We start from the raw sequence: 19,295 nt of genomic DNA, 5'->3' as shown, positions 1-19,295 counted from the left end.
GAGAGGACACAGCCTCAAGCTTCACCAGGGGAGGTTCAGGTTGGACATTAGGAAGCATTTCTTCTCAGCAAGGGTCATTAGCCATTGGAAGGGGCTGCCCAGGGAGGTGGTGGAGTCACCATCTCTGGAGGGGTTTAAGAAAAGCCTGAACATGGCACTTAGTGCCCTGGTCTAGTTGACATGGTGGTGTCAGGGCAATGGTTGGACTCAGTCCCAGAGGTCTCTTCCAACCTGATTGATTCTGTGATTCTGTGGTCACTTGGGGATCCTCTTTTTTTGTGCTTTGTGCTGTGGGAGAGCTGTGGTTAGATGGGGTTACGTAGCTGTCACTATCAAGCAACCACATGCTGCAGAAAATAGGTAGTTTTATGTCCTTCTATTCCAGGCCTCAGGTCCCTCATTGATCCCACCGCAGAGGATGGTGGATCCCACCTTTCTCCTTCTCCAGAGCGGTTCTGACTGTTTGCAGAGAGTGGGGGGTGAACTTTTTACTTGCTTTAAGAATTTTCATGCTTTGGAGCCAAGCGAGTACCAGAAATGTTGCAATTTGGAGGGGAGGTCCCTGGGAAAAGCAGCAAATGGCATGAATTTGGGAAGGTCTGCCAGAGGAGTGACGGGGAGATCCTGATGGTTGTCCCCTGATAACGCTCACGTTGATTGAGAAACAGCTCTGCCGTGGGGAAAGAAGGTTTTCAGGAGATGTTTGAGTTATTTTAACTGAAGTTTGAGAATTCAGCTGTAAGAATATATTCACAATTTTAAGAGCTGTGGACCAGCTCTTAAAAAAAAACCCAAAACTGTAATACTAGAGGTTAGCTGGCCCAACTTTGTTGATCCAACTTGTGCTTACTGGGTAATCTGCTGGGATGGCGACGGTTGGATTCTGTGCGTCACCAAGGGTCTTCATCTTGCTTGAGCAAATCTGAGTTCATTAAATTGGATAATTCATCTCTGTGACTCGGTTCTTGTAGTTTTTGATCAATCTCTCAGCTGCGGTGGTTGGCCAGGCAAAGTTTGGGCCGTAGCTTGGTTTGGTCAGACATAGAGGTTAGAAAGCTTTTGGTTTTGGTGCATAGATGGGAGCTTTGTGTCGTTGGGGATGAGACCTCTTGTGAGCAACAGATTTGTTTAATTTCTGTGAATTTTTTTTTTGGTAGCTTCCCATGAACTGTCTGGTTCTGTCTCCCCTGGTGGGTGCTGGGCTGGGTGGGGCTGGGAGTTCCTGGCACTGGAAATTCAGGTTGTCCTGGGTGGATGCATGTGTCTTTGAGTTTTATTTAAAGTGTGTGGATGTTTTGAGCATGGATTGGAGCACCCTAGTGTGCTGAATATCATAAAAAAAAAAAAGGTCTGGCTTTTGTATTCCGTGGTGTCAGCCAGACAGAGAAGGAGCAATAGGTGTGTACCATGCTGAGACTCACTTGGCATCTCCCCATCCTCCTGTTCACAGCAGTCGCATCTGCCCAAGTGGAAGAGTAAATACTCCAATCTAATCACGTTAAATGTTCCAGAGTGTAATACCTTAATTTGGTTGCTGACATGAGGGCTGATGGGGAAATGACGTGGTAATCAGGAATGACAGCGAAGATAGATAGGAATCTTTTGTTTCAAAGATTAAGGGAACCTGAGTAGACAGTCCTGTTGGGTGTGCCCCGTAACCAGAAATAGTCCTCGCACGCTGACTCAGAGCACAAAGCTGCTCGGGAAAGTCGAGTCTTTCTGCAAATGGCTTGGCTTGTTCTCATCTAAACCTGTTATCAGCCTCTGGAAGATCCAGTCCAAGGTCAGAGGCAATGTCATTAGCCATTGGAAGGGGCTGCCCAGGGAGGTGGTGGAGTCACCATCTCTGGAGGGGTTTAAGAAAAGATTGGACATGGCACTTAGTGCCGTGGTCTAGTTGCCATGGTGGTGTCAGGGCAATGGTTGGACTCCATGATCCCAGAGGGCTCTTCCAACCTGATTGATTCTGTGACTCTGTGCAGCTGGACTTGGTGATCTTAAAGGTCTTTTCCAGCTTAAATGACTCCATGATTTTATGATTCTCTGTGGTATTAGGTCGTTGTGAGTACACTACAAAGAAAAAAGCAACAAAAAATGTAACTCATCTTTTCTTTTTTGTGGCAACTTGGAACCAAAGCGTACGAAGTCCGTTATTGCTCTGCTCCTCTTAATGTTTAAAATCTGGCGGGGGGAGGGAATCCTCCCTGGAATGCACACTCCGGGCAGAATTGCTTTTCAAAAGTGTTTGAAAACAATCGCTTCTGCAGGAGCAGGAGCTAATTTGAACAGCCAGTTCTGTCCTTGAGATGTACATTCCAGGATGCCAGAGGAAAATAGCAGGCTGGAATTCGCTTCATGTTTGAGGTTAGTTTGAAAGGAGTCCGGCGCTTTTATTGAGAGTGGTTTTATATAGCAGCTCTCAGTGGAAACAGTTTGTCTTTTATATTTTTAGGTTAAGGGATTTCTTTAAGGTCAGCCTGAGTTCACACCGTTTTCTCTTCTGCCTTGATGGAGTAGGCATTATTATTTGAAATGACTGGGGTCCAAACTTGCTGTACAACCTCTTGGGCATGTTATTCTATATAGTTATAGAAACAGGTTGATGAAATGAATGTGCACATGACATTTCCCAGGTTGTGGAAAAACGCTGCTTCCATTTTATCCCATCAGATAGGTGGCAGTTTTCTGTGAGCATCACCTGGTGTCCCAGACACTCATACAGAATCACAGAATCAACCAGGTTGGAAGAGACCTCTGGGATAATCAAGTCCAACCATTGCCCTGACACCACCATGTCAGCTAGACCATGGCACTAAGTGCCATGTCCAGTCTTTTCTTAAACCCCTCCAGAGATGGTGACTCCACCACCTCCCTGGGCAGCCCCTTCCAATGTCTAATAACCCTTTCTGAGAAGAAATTCTTCCTAATGTCCAACCTGAACCTCCCCTGGCGAAGCTTGAGGCTGTGTCCTCTTGTCCTGTCGCTAGTTGCCTGGGAGAAGAGGCCGACTCCCACTCCACTACAACCTCCCTTCAGGTAGTTGTAGACTGCACTAAGGTCACCTCTGAGCCTCCTCTTCTCCAGGCTAAACAACCCCAGCTCCCTCAGCCGTTCCTCGTAGGTCAGACCCTCCAGACCCTTCCCCAGCTTGGTCGCCCTCCTCTGGACTCGCTCCAACACCTCAACATCTTTCTTGAAGAGGAAACATTGCTTGTGGACTTAATTAGAGATTTTATAATTTAGGGCATTTAATTATCCTTCTGCCTTTCAGCCACTCACAGCTTTCTCCAAGTGCTCTTAAAGAAGGCAGAGGAAGCCGCCAGCACAGATTTCTCTCCAGTAGCGTATTTTTCCTATAGATTATCCTTTAATACACATGATGAGAATATTCTGCTCTCATAAAGAGATAGTACAGCATGTGTGGGGCTGTATGCGTAAATATAGATGAAGTTACAAAATTTTCCAAGAGGAAAAGGTGATGTAATGGTCTGTGGAAATATTTTTTTATTCTTTCTTTCATCCCATCACACTTATGATATAAATAGTGGAAAAAGGCACAAACCCATTGAAATGTAAACCACTCCGGTAAAGCTCCCCCATCGCTGCGTGCTGGGTTCAGGCAGCAAGCAGCATCCATCGGTGGTTTCCAGCACATTAGCAGCTACGTGTGGAGCCATCTGTCATGGCCTGGAGGTGTCGAACTGATTCAGCAGTTCATTAGGCAAGGCCAGAAGAAAAAAATAATCTAGAAAATCAGCGTATAGATGGGAAAAGGGGAGAGTGAAGAGCTGGAGGAAGCACAGTCCGTGCAATGCTGTGATTTACTGACTCATTTGCCATCACACCCCATTGTGGGGTCAGGGCAGTTCATTTACCACCTCTGCAAGGGGATTTGGAGTCATCCTCAGTAGGTTAAGGCATGGTCAACAGCAGCACCACCCCCAGACATGTCCCAGCACCATACTTGGGAGGTACCATTCTGGTGGACACCCTTCCACTTGGATTGAGTTCAAACGAGAGTTCTAGATAATGGTGTTTTCTGTTTTCAGAGCTGAGTTTGAGTTTTGAATGATCTGTTCTAACAAAATTGTTCGCCAGCGAGATGACTTGAAAGAGCAAACACCTGCTTTGGTGCGTCTGCAAGGTGTAGGAACCTGCATTCAACCCTCCTCCACAGACCCTCTGGAGATGTTTGCAGAAGTTGTTTCTGAGCCTGAGCTGTTAGCCATCCGTGGCCACCTGCAGAACAGCAGGGCTTCTCTGCTTTGCTTCTTCCAGCATCCTTATTCTGGCTGGTGTGCAGGATCTGGCCTTTATCGTTCCACCTTTTCGTTCCCTGTTGGAAGCTGGGCATTGCCTTGGTGATAGTGGCCACAGCTGGGCAAGCAGCATATGCAGAACATTGTTTTTTGTACAGCTGAAGCTCTGTCTTCATCTTCTTGCCTTGTTACTAAACCCTTTTTAAACAAGACCAGCTCTGGATAATGCCAGCTTTTTGTGTATATTTTTTAGTATTTGGTGTTTGCATTGTCTGAATGGATGATTTCTCTTCCAGTATGTTCAAAGCCCAACTTCTGCGTCTTCATGGGCTGCTTTGCCGTGGTGACTGTAGAGGTAGCAAAGTGAAATAGGAATGTGTTGGTTTGATTTTCTCATTTCTCCTCCTCAGTTGGTCTGTTTGCAGGTCTGTGTCTCAGCTCGAATGCTTCACTCACCGCTTAGCTGCACTCAAGCACCCAACAGTTTGCTTGAAGGGAAACCTTGTGCTCTGCAGTTACACTGGGATTTGGGATGTACTTGTTTGACTCAAATTATCGACTCACACTGTATTGATTGGCTTTGTTTCTAAATGGGCATCACGCAGATGTGGTACCTACCAATTTACTGTACAAGCTGTGTTTGGTTTTGAACATGAGAGTTCAGTCAGGGAATACCTTTCTGTGCATTTGGAAACTGCGAAGCAAGTCAACAATCATAAAATGTGTGGGAATAATGTCGATTATTGCATTCTCCGAAGCAGCCTGGTCTGCCTCTTCTCCCAGACAACCAGCGATAGGACAAGAGGACACAGCCTCAAGCTTCGCCAGGGGAGGGTCAGGTTGGACATTAGGAAGCATTTCTTCTCAGCAAGGGTCATTAGCCATTGGAAGGGGCTGCCCAGGGAGGTGGTGGAGTCACCATCTCTGGATGTGTTTAAGAAAAGCCTGGACATGGCACTTAGTGCCCTGGTCTAGTTGACATGGTGGTGTCAGGGCAATGGTTGGACTCGATGATCCCAGATCAATCTCTTCCAACCTGATTGATTCTGTGACTCTGTAAGCAACTTGCAGACCTGATCCCCAAGCAAGATACAGGCAAGGAAGGGAAAGGAGATTCCTGCATGGGTTTTGTTTCTTGACACCTCAGTTCAGGTGAATGAAGAGCTGGGGAAACTTTGATTCCTCCTACCCACATTGGGTGCGGGGATTCCCACCCGTCCCAGCTGGAGCACAGGGCTCGAGGCAATGGGACGTTCAGGTTCTAGGTCTGAAGGGAGCAGTGCAGTGAGTTAATGCAGAAATGGAGCCTTGAGTTAAAGCTTTGAGGTTGCTGATGTCCCAGTAAAGGCCGCTTTGAAGGTTGAGTGAAAAGTATTGGCCTTCTATTCTAGAAGGCAAAACTGTTTAGATACGGTGCCAAGGTTGGAAGGCTCATTTTTATTTTTCTCTCTGTTTGCAGAGTTTATATAATTTGGTGTGGTTTTCCCGTAAATAAGCACTTTGATACTTTTTATATCAGAATCTAAGACCTCCTCCAGCAGTAGAAGGTACACGAGAGACCCCAGCAAGGGCATCGCAGCCCCAGGCAGGACCAGCACATTCCCTTTTAGCTGTTTGCTGTGGAACAGATGGAAGTGCAGGTTTCTTCAGAAATTTCTTTAGAAATGCACTTCTGAAGGTTTTCTCACCTTCAGTGTCCTGGGGAAGCTGGGATGTGGTGACAGAGAGCAAGACTGATGGTAGACTTTGAGTCGTTCCTTAAAGATGGAGATCTTGAATAGACTACCAAGAGGATATTTTTCAAATGAAGCCAGTGGCGAATTTGCTGAAGTCTGGTGCAGGATCTGACCCTTATAGAGTAATTAAATTCTTGGTGGCTTCTCACAGCTAGGTTTAACTGAAGGGTAAGTCGTACTAGTGGGGAGCACTGGTATATTCTACTTATTCTTGGCAGCCTCTGATACTGTTCTGCATGCGGACTTATACCTGTGTATATACAGATTTGCTCTTGTTTTGTCTTTTTTATCACGTTCTTCCCCATACAGGTCTCCTTTCCTTACTCTGTCCTTCTCATACCCATCTTGTTCCCTCCTAGTTGTAATCCTTGGTGTTTCCTGAAAAACAGTAAGGAAACAGATTCAGACATTCAATGAGCTGTCTTGAGGTAGGATAGCTAATATAACTCTTTATTTCTCATGTAATGCAGAAGAATATTGGCTAGAAGGGACCCTTGGGTGTCTCTGGCCCAACCTCTATGGTAGGGGTAGACCAGGTTGGTCAGGACCTTGTCCAGAGGTTCTCCAACCTCTTCGAATTCCTTTCCCCGCTCTTTTCCCGCTGGGAAATGTTTGGTTTTTTCCTTGTGTGCCATTGTGATTTCTCATGTTGCAACACGGGCCGTTGTTTCTCGTCCTTTTGCTGCTCACTTCAAGAAGGCTCTGGTTCTTTTTTCTCTGTAGCTGCCTTTTAGGTTGGTAGGTACTAAAATTATTAACCACATAACCCTCAGCTTTTAGTTTGGGACCTGAAAATATAAATGCTTTTTTAAATTTCTTTTTTTTTTTAATTTTTCTTTTAAGTGAAACTAGTGGAAAGTTGAAAGAATTAGGGAATTCTTTCTGGGAGGAAACCACCCGCCCAGATGTCACAGAAGAATGGGATTCATCTGCTCTTTGCTTTTTTGGGTCATTTTGAGGGTTGTCGTTGGTTTTGATTTAAAAAACATTTAGGAAAACATCGCAGCCCTGCTGGCTGGCCAGTCTTTTCCTTCTTGGGCTGAGCGTTGCTGTGTTTCAGGATGAACCTCCACCTGGTTTACAGGTCCAAACACCTTGAAAAGTAAATTATCAGTGTTTCTGATAATAACTTCTTTAAAGCAGAGACCGCCCATCTCCTGGCATCCCATCGCTCCTCTTCCTCGGAGGTTCCCGAAACTCTGCACTTGGCCCTGGCGGCCCCGCTGGGATGGAAACTGAGTCACGGGGCAGGAAAGTCCCGCTGCTGGAGTCACAGGAGTCGTTCACACGAGCAAAGAGCTGGCCCAAAGGCTTTGCCAAAGTCACTAATAGGATCCAGGTTTCTTGGGTCGGGGACGGAGTCGGCGGGGACCGGAGCGGAGCGGTGCACCAGGACCGCAGCTCTGCACCCTGTGCTTGCTGTCCCGTGCTCTTGGCCAGAGTCCTCGTGCCTCAGTTTCCTCCTCTCCTCCATGAAAAGCTTTGATATATTTGGATATTGAGAAAAAGCCAAGTAGTAATGGGAAAAAAATGAGGTTTTTTTTAATTTTCTCACATGGAAACTGTCTTCTTGCAAACTCCCGTGGGGCCCAAAGCTCCTCTTTTAAAACACACTTTAAAATTTAAGATGGAGGAGGATCATTTTAGCTGCTTATGGTCAACAACTAACAGTCATTCCTGCCCCAGAAGTGTGATAGGTGGTCTGCAAAGAGTAGCAAAGACACGCTTATTGCTCCTGTCAGCCCAGTCTAAATGGAAAACACGCAGGCGGTGGCTGGAGCTGACAGTGAGCTGAGTGATCGACCCTGAAACTCAGCACAGATCTCGTTAACGCCATCACTTTTATTCGGAATTTTATTCATATATTTTCCACTGTCTTTTTCGAGCAGCGTTTTGTGCAAGTTATTGAAGCTGTTTGTGGCTAGTGGTGTAACGAGTGAGCCGGCTGCATCCAGCATCACAGAAACTTGTCAAAACACTCAAGTACAACCGACTCCGGCTCCCTCTTCTCAAAATTCATGGGAGCTCAGGGCACGAATGTTACAGACTGCAGCAGCTATAATAACCTACAAATGAGATTTAGTTTTTAAAGTAGATTATGCTAAAAGGATTTTTTTTTTTTTTTTGGTAAATGATAGGGTTGCAATTGGATCTTTTGATGGAATCAGCTTTTTGAGGGCTGGGGAAGTATTCGGCTACAGCAGCCTGGCTCTTGCACAGGAGCTTGAATCTGTCTTCCATCAATGAGGCTGGAAATCACCACGTGTGTGATGGCATTTAGTTTCTCAAGGACGTTTGTGCCGTAGGAGCAGCTGCTGTCTGTAGAAAGGCTCCCGTTGAGCTCAGAGCCCCAAGCTACCCCGCAGGGTGCTGCTCTGCCCCGGGATCCCTGGATCTGCTGCAGCCTCTCAGCCCTGGGAGTCGAGTCAGGTTGGACATTAGGAAGCATTTCTTCTCAGCAAGGGTCATTAGCCATTGGAAGGGGCTGCCCAGGGAGGTGGGGGAGTCACCATCTCTGGAGGGGTTTAAGACAAGACTGGACATGGCACTTAGTGCCCTGGTCTAGTTGACATGGTGGTGTCAGGGCAATGGTTGGACTCGATGATCCCACAGGTCTCTTCCAACCTGACTGATTCTGTGATTCTGTGAGTCCTCGGAGCAGGATGAGCTGTACGAGGAGCTGGAGATGCCGAGCACCCACCAGCCAGCAGCGTAAGGGAAAAAGCTGAGTGTGGGAGGTCAGCAAGGCTCCCAGCATCCTTTCTCCACCGCTCCCACACACAGCTCCTTTAAAAAGGAGATGTCGAGTTCCCCCGCTCGCTGCCTGCCACCCTTTTGGCTTTAAAATAAAATGAGCAAACTCACAGTAGCGTGGTGTTTTGAAAAGTAAAGGGCAGCGTACCCGGGCTGCCTTCCAGATAAATGAACAACCTTGGAAATTACATGTTGAAAACACATGAAAAATGGTTGATGGGTTGGAGTGTTTGTTTTGAAGATAACGTAGCCCACCCGCATCCTCTTGCTTTACTCTGGGTTTGCTCTCCTGTGGCTCTAGCAATGAAGAGCTTCACTGTGCTTGCAGAATTTATATAATGCACACATTCATTCTCCCGTGGGCTAGAGCCTTTAACAACATGTTTTGGTCAGGTTTACAGTTGTTATAGTGACATAATAAAATTTGTCAAGACCGTATTAAATTATGTTTTCCCCATTGCCTTTCACCCTGTGAAGGTGCAAACGGCGTCCCTGCAACGAGATGACATCGAGAGCAGTTTCCTTCTGGTAGAAATGGTCCTGAAGCTTAAATTTGCTTTGATGGTGTCTTGAAGAAGTCTGCTAGCATGTTAAAACCCAGCTCACTTACTCTGATCTTAGAAGTTGCAAGCTTTTGCTTTAAAAGTAGATGAATAAAAGTAGGCTTGTGTCATTCTTATGCTTCTGGTGGCCTCGATACCCTTGTTCTCCCCTGGCTTTAAAGCCCAGGGAGCTACACAACCTGAATCACGAATGTGTTTTCAAAGCATGGATGCTAATGTGAGCTGCGGGAGCTGCTTCATCCATGTCTTTCCCATGTAATTACTGAAAAAAAGCTTAAAAAAAAGAAGTACAGCAGAAGGAGAGAATATGGATTTGCTGCGTTGCATGGCAATGGAGAAAGGTCTTGGTCTTCCCTGCGGGTTGGGAGTCTCGGTGGTGCTCTGCCAACACCTCTTAGCTTGACCGTGTCTCTAAGAGGGTTAAATACATACACCTCCGCTTAAGCCATCCAGTTATACAATCAAATGACGTTCCCAGGGGATCAAAGCTGTGTATCATCAATTTTGTTTCAGCGAAGAGGGTTTTTACTTCACACCTAATCAAATGATACTTACTTGCTGCTGCTCCGATTCCGAACTGTCATCTCATAGTTGTGTGATTTTTCACGAGCGCGGTGCCAGTAGAGTCGAGGAGACTGTGGTTTGGTTATAGCTTTAGGCTAAACTAAGCCAGATGTTATGGCCTTTATTTGAAGTCATTAGCTCTTCGCCAGTCGGTCCGTGCACATTCCTTTCATTGCTGCGGCGCTTTGCTTTTCTGAGAATATCGCCTTCTGCAGGGAATCCTGGTCATTGTTAATAAATTGCTTCTGGGCATTTCAGGAAAAATTAAGTAAAGATGTAATTTACAGAAAACAAACAAGACGCTGGCTTTGTTCCCACAGTGGATAAAGAGCCAGGAGACCCACAGCCACCCCAGAACATGCAGTAGATCCAAAGAGCAGAAGAAATGTTGGAGGAACCTTCTTCAACCTTGTTTCCAAGAGCTTGTTCCAGAGGTAGTTGGAAGAAGGAAGGAGGGGAATTTCCATAGACAGTTTTGGGAGTTGGGAGGCTCTAGGTTTGGCTTTGCCAGTTGATCTTGATGATACTGGGCAACTTGTGTCCTTGGCATTTCCACAGCTGTCAAATGGGCGTATTCTACCTAATGTGGGACTTGAGGCTTTATTCAAGCTCATAAGTTGGTTTCTAGTTTGTAGAAAAAAAGGCAACAGAGAACTCCACAGCTACGTACGGTGATAGTAAAATACCACAATGAGGCCAGTCATTGCCAGCCACTAGATTTTAATTTCATGATAAATATAAAAATGTTAAGAAATGTTTTTTTTCTCTTGCGAGCAAAGAACTGCAAGCTTTAACGGTGCTCCAAACCTGCAATAATTGCTTAAGAAAATTGCTTAAGCAGCTCATTGTTTTCTTCCACAGCACCTACACTTCTGACCTTAAAAATCCAAAGCATGACGTGTGTTCGTTGGTTCTTACTGTCCCTATTATTATTATTATTATTTATTATCCTATATTGCAGTTTAAGCTGTCTCTGAAAATAAAAGCTGCTGCCTGAGACGCTGCCCTGGTGGCCTCCAAATTTTGTCAGAAATGTAATGAGTTAAAAGTTGCTGCGTTTTCATATGCCTTCGGTTTGTCTTAGGGCTGCAGTTCTCAGAAGTTAGTTTTAATTGTTGAATAAGCTCCATGGCATCCGTGATGAGTGACAATACAATTACGGTGGTGGAACTGCACCACTAAGGAATTTGGCTGCAGAAGTTACCTGCGTTTCCCACAGCTGAAATCTTACCTCATTTAACTAGTATTTGGTTGTCTGGTTAAGGTTAAGCCAAGAAGAAAAAGTTGAGCAAGTTCTGGTTTGAGCGGAATGGGTGGATGAAGCGAAGGCTGACATTTGAAACAGGTCGGTCGTTTCCTCCACACGGTCCAGCCAAGCACCAGGACATCCGTGTTGGTCATAGGCTGAGTTGGTGGTGGAAGTGCTCCATCAAACAGGTTCAGAGTCAGGATTTACTCACATACGGTAAAATCTTAAGGACCGCTAAGCTGGGTTTAAGCACTGAAAAGATATATGAGCCTTGTCCTCTGGTGAGATGAGAGTTACTCCCAGTGATAAACTTTGCCTTGTAGAGTACCAAATTTGTGAAGTATTTAGGAGTATTTCTATCCCAGCTTTCATTCAGAAGTGTCTCAGATCGTTAAAAGCACAAATTAAACTTCCAGGCAGCCCTACCTAAGAGGGAGGGGAAGCATTACGCTGGTTTTACAGTCTAGGAGTTCACACGGGGGCTTCTGTAGGACAAATCTCACATGGAGATGCTTTTGTGGAGGTGTTGGAGCGAGTCCAGAGGAGGGCGACCAAGTTGGTGAAGGGTCTGGAGGGTCTGACCTATGAGGAACGGCTGAGGGAGCTGAGGTTGTTTAGCCTGGAGAAGAGAAGGCTCAGAGGTGACCTTAGTGCAGTCTACAACTACCTGAAGGGAGGTTATAGTGAAGTGGGAGTCGGCCTCTTCTCCCAGGCAACTAGTCATAGGACAAGAGGACACAGCCTCAAGCTTCGCCAGGGGAGGTTCAGGTTGGACATTAGGAAACATTTCTTCTCAGCAAGGGTCATTAGCCATTGGAAGGGTCTGCCCAGGGAGGTGGTGGAGTCACCATCTCTGGATGTGTTTAAGAAAAGCCTGGTCATGGCACTTAGTGCCATGGTCTAGTTGACATGGTGGTGTCAGGGCAATGGTTGGACTCGATGATCCAAGAGGTCTCTTCCAACCTGATTGATTCTGTGATTCTGTGACAACAGAGCTCCTCGATCTCAGTTCCCACCACCCAACTCTTGGCCCTGGCCAGCACACTGCTCTTTTTAACTACAGTTTACACGTGTAAATGGCTTTTGCACACTAGATGTGGTGCAAATTAAGATTTCTCTTCACCTGAAACGATGGCTAAAGCCACTCCTGAGTCCCGTGCTTGGTTTTGAGCTTGGGCGTACATCTGCAGCATTTGCCCAACTCGGTTGTTGGACGTGGATTTAGGTGCTGGAGTTGAGGTTTGAGGCCATGCTTTGTTGGCAGGCTGGAGCTGTAACCTGATTAATCTGAACAGGTAAAAAGTAACACGATCCATCAGCAGCACAACTGGCGACGCAGCCCGGTGAGTAGTGAATTTTTCATCAGGGGGCCCTTAGAGAGAAGGTGTACGTTACCGAGGGTGGTAGAAAGAAGAGAAACTTAGCCAGGCTTTCATCCGGAGGGATATTGCCTAACCAGCGAGGAATCCTTTCATCAATAAATTATGAGAAGAATGGGAGAGTTTCGAAAGATCAGCCTGTTAACGTGCTCTCATGCGGCAAATTTCAGGAACATTATAGTTTGGCCTGGGATGCCTTGCAGGAATCGAGAGGTGATAGCGTGCAGCGACGCAGGGCGAGGAAGGTGAGACCCCCTTGCATGTGTTGGAGCTGGGACGGGCACCGAGCATCCATCAGCAGAGAGGAGAGGAGGCAAATGTGGTGTGAGCGCTAAGCCCCGGTATTGAATAACGGGAGGAAAAACCAAGCAGGCGCCCTTTTGTTCCTCCACCTGGCTGCTGTCCACGCCATGGATCCTCCCTTGGAAGGGTGGCCGCGGTGGAGCAGACATCTGGTCGGCTTTCTGACAGCTTCTGCTTGGCGCCGGTGGGGATCCCCGTCCCTTCTCGTGTGCAATGAGCCCCGGTCCCACTGCTCTGAGGAACAGGCGTGGTTTGATCCACCCGGAGTGACCCAAACACGTTTTGAGAAGGCAGGGTTTTAACTGCTCGTTTCAGCACGATTTGAAATGCTCATGTCTTTAATTTATCGTAACCTCTGCTTGACCCGGGGCTCGGTGAATAACAAAAGATACTTTTAGCGCCTTTACGGGAAGATGTCAAGGCGCTCTGCGGGTAGTGGAGGATACGTTGAGCAAGAGCCTCTGCTCCCTGGAGAGGCCACCTCCTTGCCCGGTGGTACCCAGGGAGGGGAGGTGGTGATTGCAGTGGAGTAGAGCGGTTCCTTGGTTGCACCTACACATCCCCGTCCTTCATTCCCCGCTCTAACAGCGGAGCTTTGCTCCCTCGCTTATGTAAGCTGGCACGCGAACAAGAACTAAGTTATAACAGAAAGCAAAAGAATTCAGAGCCGTGATCAAACTCCCGCAGTGTTTACGGGGTGGAAACTTACCCAGAAATGCAGTTTTCCAAATGCCTCTTACTGTCAAGAGTTTTTTTTGTTGCTGGCTTCTTACAAATTCGGAGTGAGCAGCTCTGCACCAGCGAGATGCCTGCTGGTCCTGACAACTGGGCGCAGTATTTTAATGTTGCTGAAAGGGGCTGTTTCTGTGGGGCGATGAGCAGGGAGCAAACCAGAATTGGAATTTACAGTGTATTTGCTACCATCCTGCCTTAATTTCCTCGTGTTTACTATGTGCAAAGATTTCCCTAAGTCTAACCTCAAGCATGTTGTGTTCCCTGGCAGTCAGCTCGGAGCGATGGCGTGGGGAGCTTTGGCTCTCAAAGTTTTGAGTGCCTTGTGTTGTCCCCACGCTGGATGCTAAATGAGGGTTTGACCCCCTTAGACCCCACTACCTACCTCTTTGTGAACTTCCAGAGCCTGTTCTTCTACAGCTGGGCATCACGTGCCCAGCAAAGTCTCTCCAGGGAGACCTACTGCATAGTAGTTGCTGGAGAAAATGCCCCAACAAAACAGATTTCCCATGACTGACCTGTCTGAAGGACACAAGTAGCGAGTTTTCATATGACCAAGTTGGCTTCCTCCAGGAGAGAGAAAATTTCAGGTCTTTTCCTGCAGAATCTGCTCTCGGTTTGGATGTTGGCAAAGAATGGGTGGCTTGGAGACTTGCTAATAAATTAGATTTTTCCAAAGCAATTAGCTCTTAGTGCACAGCGAGTTGCTGAGTTACAGCCTGGAGGAATCAGTGTTGTCAAGTTGGAGTAGCTCAGGATCATTGTGGAGGATGAGAGACAGGAGGAATTTAAGTTCTTTGGTGTTTTGACTGGCAGGTTTTGCCTTATTTTGATCCTTGTCATTGCAACCCCAGTAATCGATGCTAGAGGAATTAGTGATTAATATCCCAGTGTCCTTTCTTGCACGAGAAAGTAAATGCTTCTACCATACGTTAGCAGCTTTTAGTAATCTTTCAGTGAAATAAGGCTGGACTCATCCAGCAAGAGTTTGTCTTCCAAAGGCATCCCAAATCTCCTAGCAGCCCCGAATCAGAAAGCTCAGGTAGTAAAACCTTCTATATAAATAAATCCACTTTTTGCCCCTTCACCTTCGTCCTATGATTCAGGCAAGAATATCCAAGTCCCTGCTGTAGAGCAGTGTGTGGGAAGGGGTTTGTAGGGACAGTCCATTGCACAAGGCATTTTGATATCAGGTCTCTGCATGATGGGATGTATGGTTTCTGAGTGGTTTGGCCATCCAGTTTCTTACGAATGCAGGCAAACAGGGCTCTTTCCATGGCTTGGGACTGAACCGCTGCCTTGCTCTGCTGCCTTTGCCTTGGGAATGTCATTTAAACCTCCTTAGTCTACCCACCTCGAAGGATGATGAGAATCCTTAATGATGTGTAACAAAGTCCTCCTAAAAGCTACAGCAGATCCAGTGAGTTTTATCCTATTCACATGAAGGGTTATTATAAAGCCATAACTATTCTCCTCCATGTTGGAAGGGATCATCTCCTCCAGAGAAGCAGCTGATTTCTTGTTGTTGTAGGTTTTGTGGGGCTGAATCGATACGGGAGAAGTTTGTGAGGGTCCTTGGGTGTTTAGCGTAATGCATTGGCAAAACTTGGACCCACAAAGTTTAGCAGCTGCTCAAGGATGCAAAGTCAAAGGCAAAACCAACGGCACATCTTCGGTGCTGTTCTGGTGGAGCAAGAGCTTAACAGGATCAGAAAACCCACGGACACGTCGAGGCGAAGGAAAGGAGGAAACCAGAGATCCCTTATCAAAACAAATCATGCCTTGAAGGTACTTCCAACTGTTCGGAGCGGAGCCAAGCTCGTCTTTGGAGCTCTGCTGCCAAAATTCCCGCCAGGACTTATCTGATGAGCGAGGAAACGGAGTGGCCCCCCCGTCCTCCCAGTGTGGTGGGGTGTCTCCGAGGGAAGGCTGCGCTCACACCTGCCTGGAGGAGAGGAGAAACCAAAAATAGGTGCCAACATATTTTGGCTGAGGCAAAGTACAAATCCCCACCTCTGCGGAATGGCTGCGTCTCGGGCTCAGCCGTCAGCTGGCGTTCAAGGCGTCTGGTATCGCTCACCAGCAGATTTTTTTAAGTTTGGCTTATGGGCTTGCATTTGGGAATATCAAACATCAGCCTAGAAACACCTTTGTGGTGGTAATTCCTGGAGCATTCAAGGGTCCCGCTGGGGTTATTTCTGCGTGGTGGGCTCCTCCCTGCAGCATCGTAAACCTCCTTTCAGCATTCAGCACTGAAAGGGTCACTAAAATTGCTTAAATCAGACTGAAAGAGAAGATGATATCCCAAGGTAGCAGCTGGTGATCTGAAAATGGAGTAGCAGGTTCTGAACCATGTGTTTCTTCCTTGTCTCACTGGTATCGTGGTGTCCTTATCAGCTAGCGTGTCCTGAAAATGGGCGAAGTTAAGGGAGAATTCGCATCGTTAGTGGCAGTGCAATTATTTCCTTAGTTTGCTGGTGGTGATAAGAGCAAGGATGGTGTGAGAACGTAGAGAAATTGGGTTGGAAATAACTCTACAAGTTAGGCTAGGACCTCCAAAAATGCACCCCCACCTGCCCCAGAATCATAGAGTCGTAGAATTGTTAAGGTTGGAAAAGACCTAAAAGATCATCAAGTCCAACCATCGACCCAATGCCACCATGCCCGCTAAACCATGTCCTGAAGCGCCACATCTAGACGTTTTTTGAACACCTTCAGGGATGGTGACTCCACCACCTCCCTGGGCAGCCTGTTCCAATGCCTAATGACTCTTTCAGTGAAGAAATTATTCCTAGGAAGCCCCGAGCCTGCAAGCAGCTCTTCCCAACAAGCAAACAAAAAGCTTAGGAGGTGCCTTTTATTTCACTATATTTCCTGAGATGACCCAAGTCAACATGACTCTGGGTGACAGCTCACATGTGCGAGGCAAGGTTATGGGCGCAGGGCGAGCCGTGGGCTGGAAGTGACAGCGAGCATCTTGAGATGGGAGTTTCTGACCTCAACCATGAAGGTTTGCGTTGATGCTGAGATGATAAGAGCCAGATTGCTGAACTGAGAATACAGGTATTACTCACCAGATTTTATCGAGACTTTCCATATCCTAAAGGGCCTCGTGCAGGCTCCAGATACCATCTCTGAACTGCGGCTGCAGATTCAGTCTTAGCACTATTTAATTTTGATCAACCTTCTCTTCTTGTTTTGAGATGTCAGCTCTTAGGCGCATGCCTCGACCGTCAGCTCACTTGTTGGTACTTTGCCTCTTGGAGTTTGCCCACAAAAAAACCTCAATAAATAAAAAAATCGTAAAAGGTGGAGAGAAAGAAGTAGCAAGAGATGCATAATGAAGTGGGTTATGCTTGCCCGGGTATGCTCTGAATTGCTTTAGGGTCCAATCAGATCAGGTTCCTTCATACCTCAAGCCAACCTAGAGGTTTTTGACAGCTTCAAAACACTCAATGAGCTTTATCAGCCAGAGGTTTTCAGATGAAGTCTGGGCTCTGCAGTGGTCTGATGCCAGCAACCAGAATAATTAGTGTTTCTACTGCTGCCAGCTCTGGGGTTTTCTTATTTAATATGGTAAATGGTGACAGGACCCTTCTGTCTTTCCCGTAATGAAGTGGGAAAAATAATCCTGGCTGTAAAACTGCATTAACTGGTGAGCTTAACTCTGTAACAGCAGGTAGACCCTCAAGAGGGTCTACAAGCTGATCTCCATCGAGATCTTGGTGGGGAGAAGGAGACTTGACTTGGTTCTGCTGGTTTTGGTCATGCATCTTATGGTTGAGCAGGGAGTGCTCTTCTGGAAGATGTGCCCTGGTTTAATGTGAGTTATTGTGCTCAGTGCAGAAGTAATTGCATGGAACCATGGTTGACCAGAGCTCAGATTAATTAAAACTGGGATTACTTCGTTCTTACCTGCTTCCAAGGAGAGACATGAGCCTGTGCCTCATGCTGCAACAGAAAATGCAACTACTCTCTAGGAAACCAGGGAAACCATGAGAAATACTCTCTGAGAAAAGCTGGAGGTCACAGAATCAGAGAATCAGTCAGGTTGGAAGAGCCCTCTGGGATCATCGAGTCCAACCATTGCCCTGACACCACCATGGCAACTAGACCATGGCACTAAGTGCCATGTCCAGGCTTTTCTTAAACACCTCCAGAGATGGTGACTCCACCACCTCCCTGGGCAGCCCCTTCCAATGGCTAATGACCCTTTCTGATGTGTTACTCTACCAAGGGACAGGCAAAGCTTTGGCGTAGCAGGGATCTGGACTAGAGTGTGCCATTGAACAGTGCAGCTGACCTTCAAATGAGTGAATATTAGCTATTAATTAAGGAAAAAAAATCCATTTTATCAATAATACAATGTTTTTGACTCTATATTTCCCCATCTGAAGGTGAGGCACTACCGAGCTCCCAGAGGAGAGGCAATAAGGATGGTGGGCACAAAGGTTGGAGTCTACAACTACCTGAAGGGAGGTTGTAGTGGAGTGGGAGTCGGCCTCTTCTCCCAGGCAACTAGTGATAGGACAAGAGGACACAGCCTCAAGCTTCGCCAGGGGAGGTTCAGGTTGGCCATTAGGAAGCATTTCTTCTCAGCAAGGGTCATTAGCCATTGGAAGGGGCTGCCCAGGGAGGTGGTGGAGTCACCATCTCTGGAGGTGTTTAAGAAAAGACTGGACATGGCACTTAGTGCCATGGTCTAGTTGCCATGGTGGTGTCAGGGCAATGGTTGGACTCGATGATCCCAGAGGTCTCTTCCAACCTGATTGATTCTGTGATTCTGTGAAAGTGCTCCAGGGTTTTTGGGTTGAGCCATAGGCTTTGCTTTTCTTTGCTGCTTTTCTCTAACCACGCTTCATGGGCTTGCACGTTGGTGAGCAAAGAGCAATATCAGCTGAACGTGTTCCCTGTGTTTTCTTTAATAAAGCTACAAACCCATCCAAATTCCCCTTCTTCTGTTCAGGGAATGGAAGTTTTGGGTTTTTTTTTTTCCTATGACTGTCATTCCCGACTGGATGTATTTTTTTTTTTTTTTAAATCAGAAAATCAATTCTGACCAGTGCCTCTTCATGCCGAGAGTGCTTCCATTAATATCAGATGGGAAAGGCAGGCCAAACACTGAAAGTGGATATAGTTTGCATTTGAAGGAAGGTTTTGTGTATGAAACTGAGAAATGCTTCCCAGTCTGACACCGGTGATTGATTGCAGTTCTGCTAAAGATTAGCCAGACGTTTTAAGCGCCGCAATTATTCATGTTTTCATAGTTAGATGCTATATTTAAACTGTGTCTAACAATGCATCTACACTGGGTTATGCTGCTACACAGACCCTGCTCCTGAGCGGGGAAGGAAAATGCCATTTTTTTTTTTATTATTTCATTTTTCCAGCTATATTTTGTGCCATGTGTGCTCTCTAACGTAGCCTGCCCCATGCACACATGATGTCAATTATAGCTGCGCCGCCCTTGGCACCGGCACCTTCACAAGGACGGGGGGGTGAGAGATGTCCAGCAAGGACAGAAGGGAGGATCTGGGGGGGTCCAGGCATCGTGGGGTGCAGCTTCTGGCCGGGGTCCCCATCCCTCGCTGCGAGGCAAAGTGCTTCCAGTGATAACCGCAGCCCCCAGGACCTGGCCTCTATCAGGAATAGTGTAGCCAGCCGGTCTGGGGAAGGGATCGTCCCTCTGTACTCGGCACTGGTGAGGCCACACCTTCAACACTGTGTCCAGTTGTGGGCCCCGCACTTCAAGAAAG

General features: G+C 46.8%; 1 protein-coding gene across 5 annotated transcripts in view; it reads left to right on the top strand.

Annotated features, from left to right (window-relative positions):
- Window positions 1–19,295, top strand: part of EXOC6B (exocyst complex component 6B) — a 362,323-nt gene that overhangs the window by 292,492 nt on the left and 50,536 nt on the right. The window lies entirely within an intron of this gene.

The sequence above is a fragment of the Nyctibius grandis genome, chromosome 6 (assembly GCF_013368605.1).
Source record: "Nyctibius grandis isolate bNycGra1 chromosome 6, bNycGra1.pri, whole genome shotgun sequence".
Classification (NCBI taxonomy): domain Eukaryota; kingdom Metazoa; phylum Chordata; class Aves; order Nyctibiiformes; family Nyctibiidae; genus Nyctibius; species Nyctibius grandis.
Note: the sequence above shows the minus strand (reverse complement) of the source record. Positions and strands in the feature narration are given on the sequence as shown.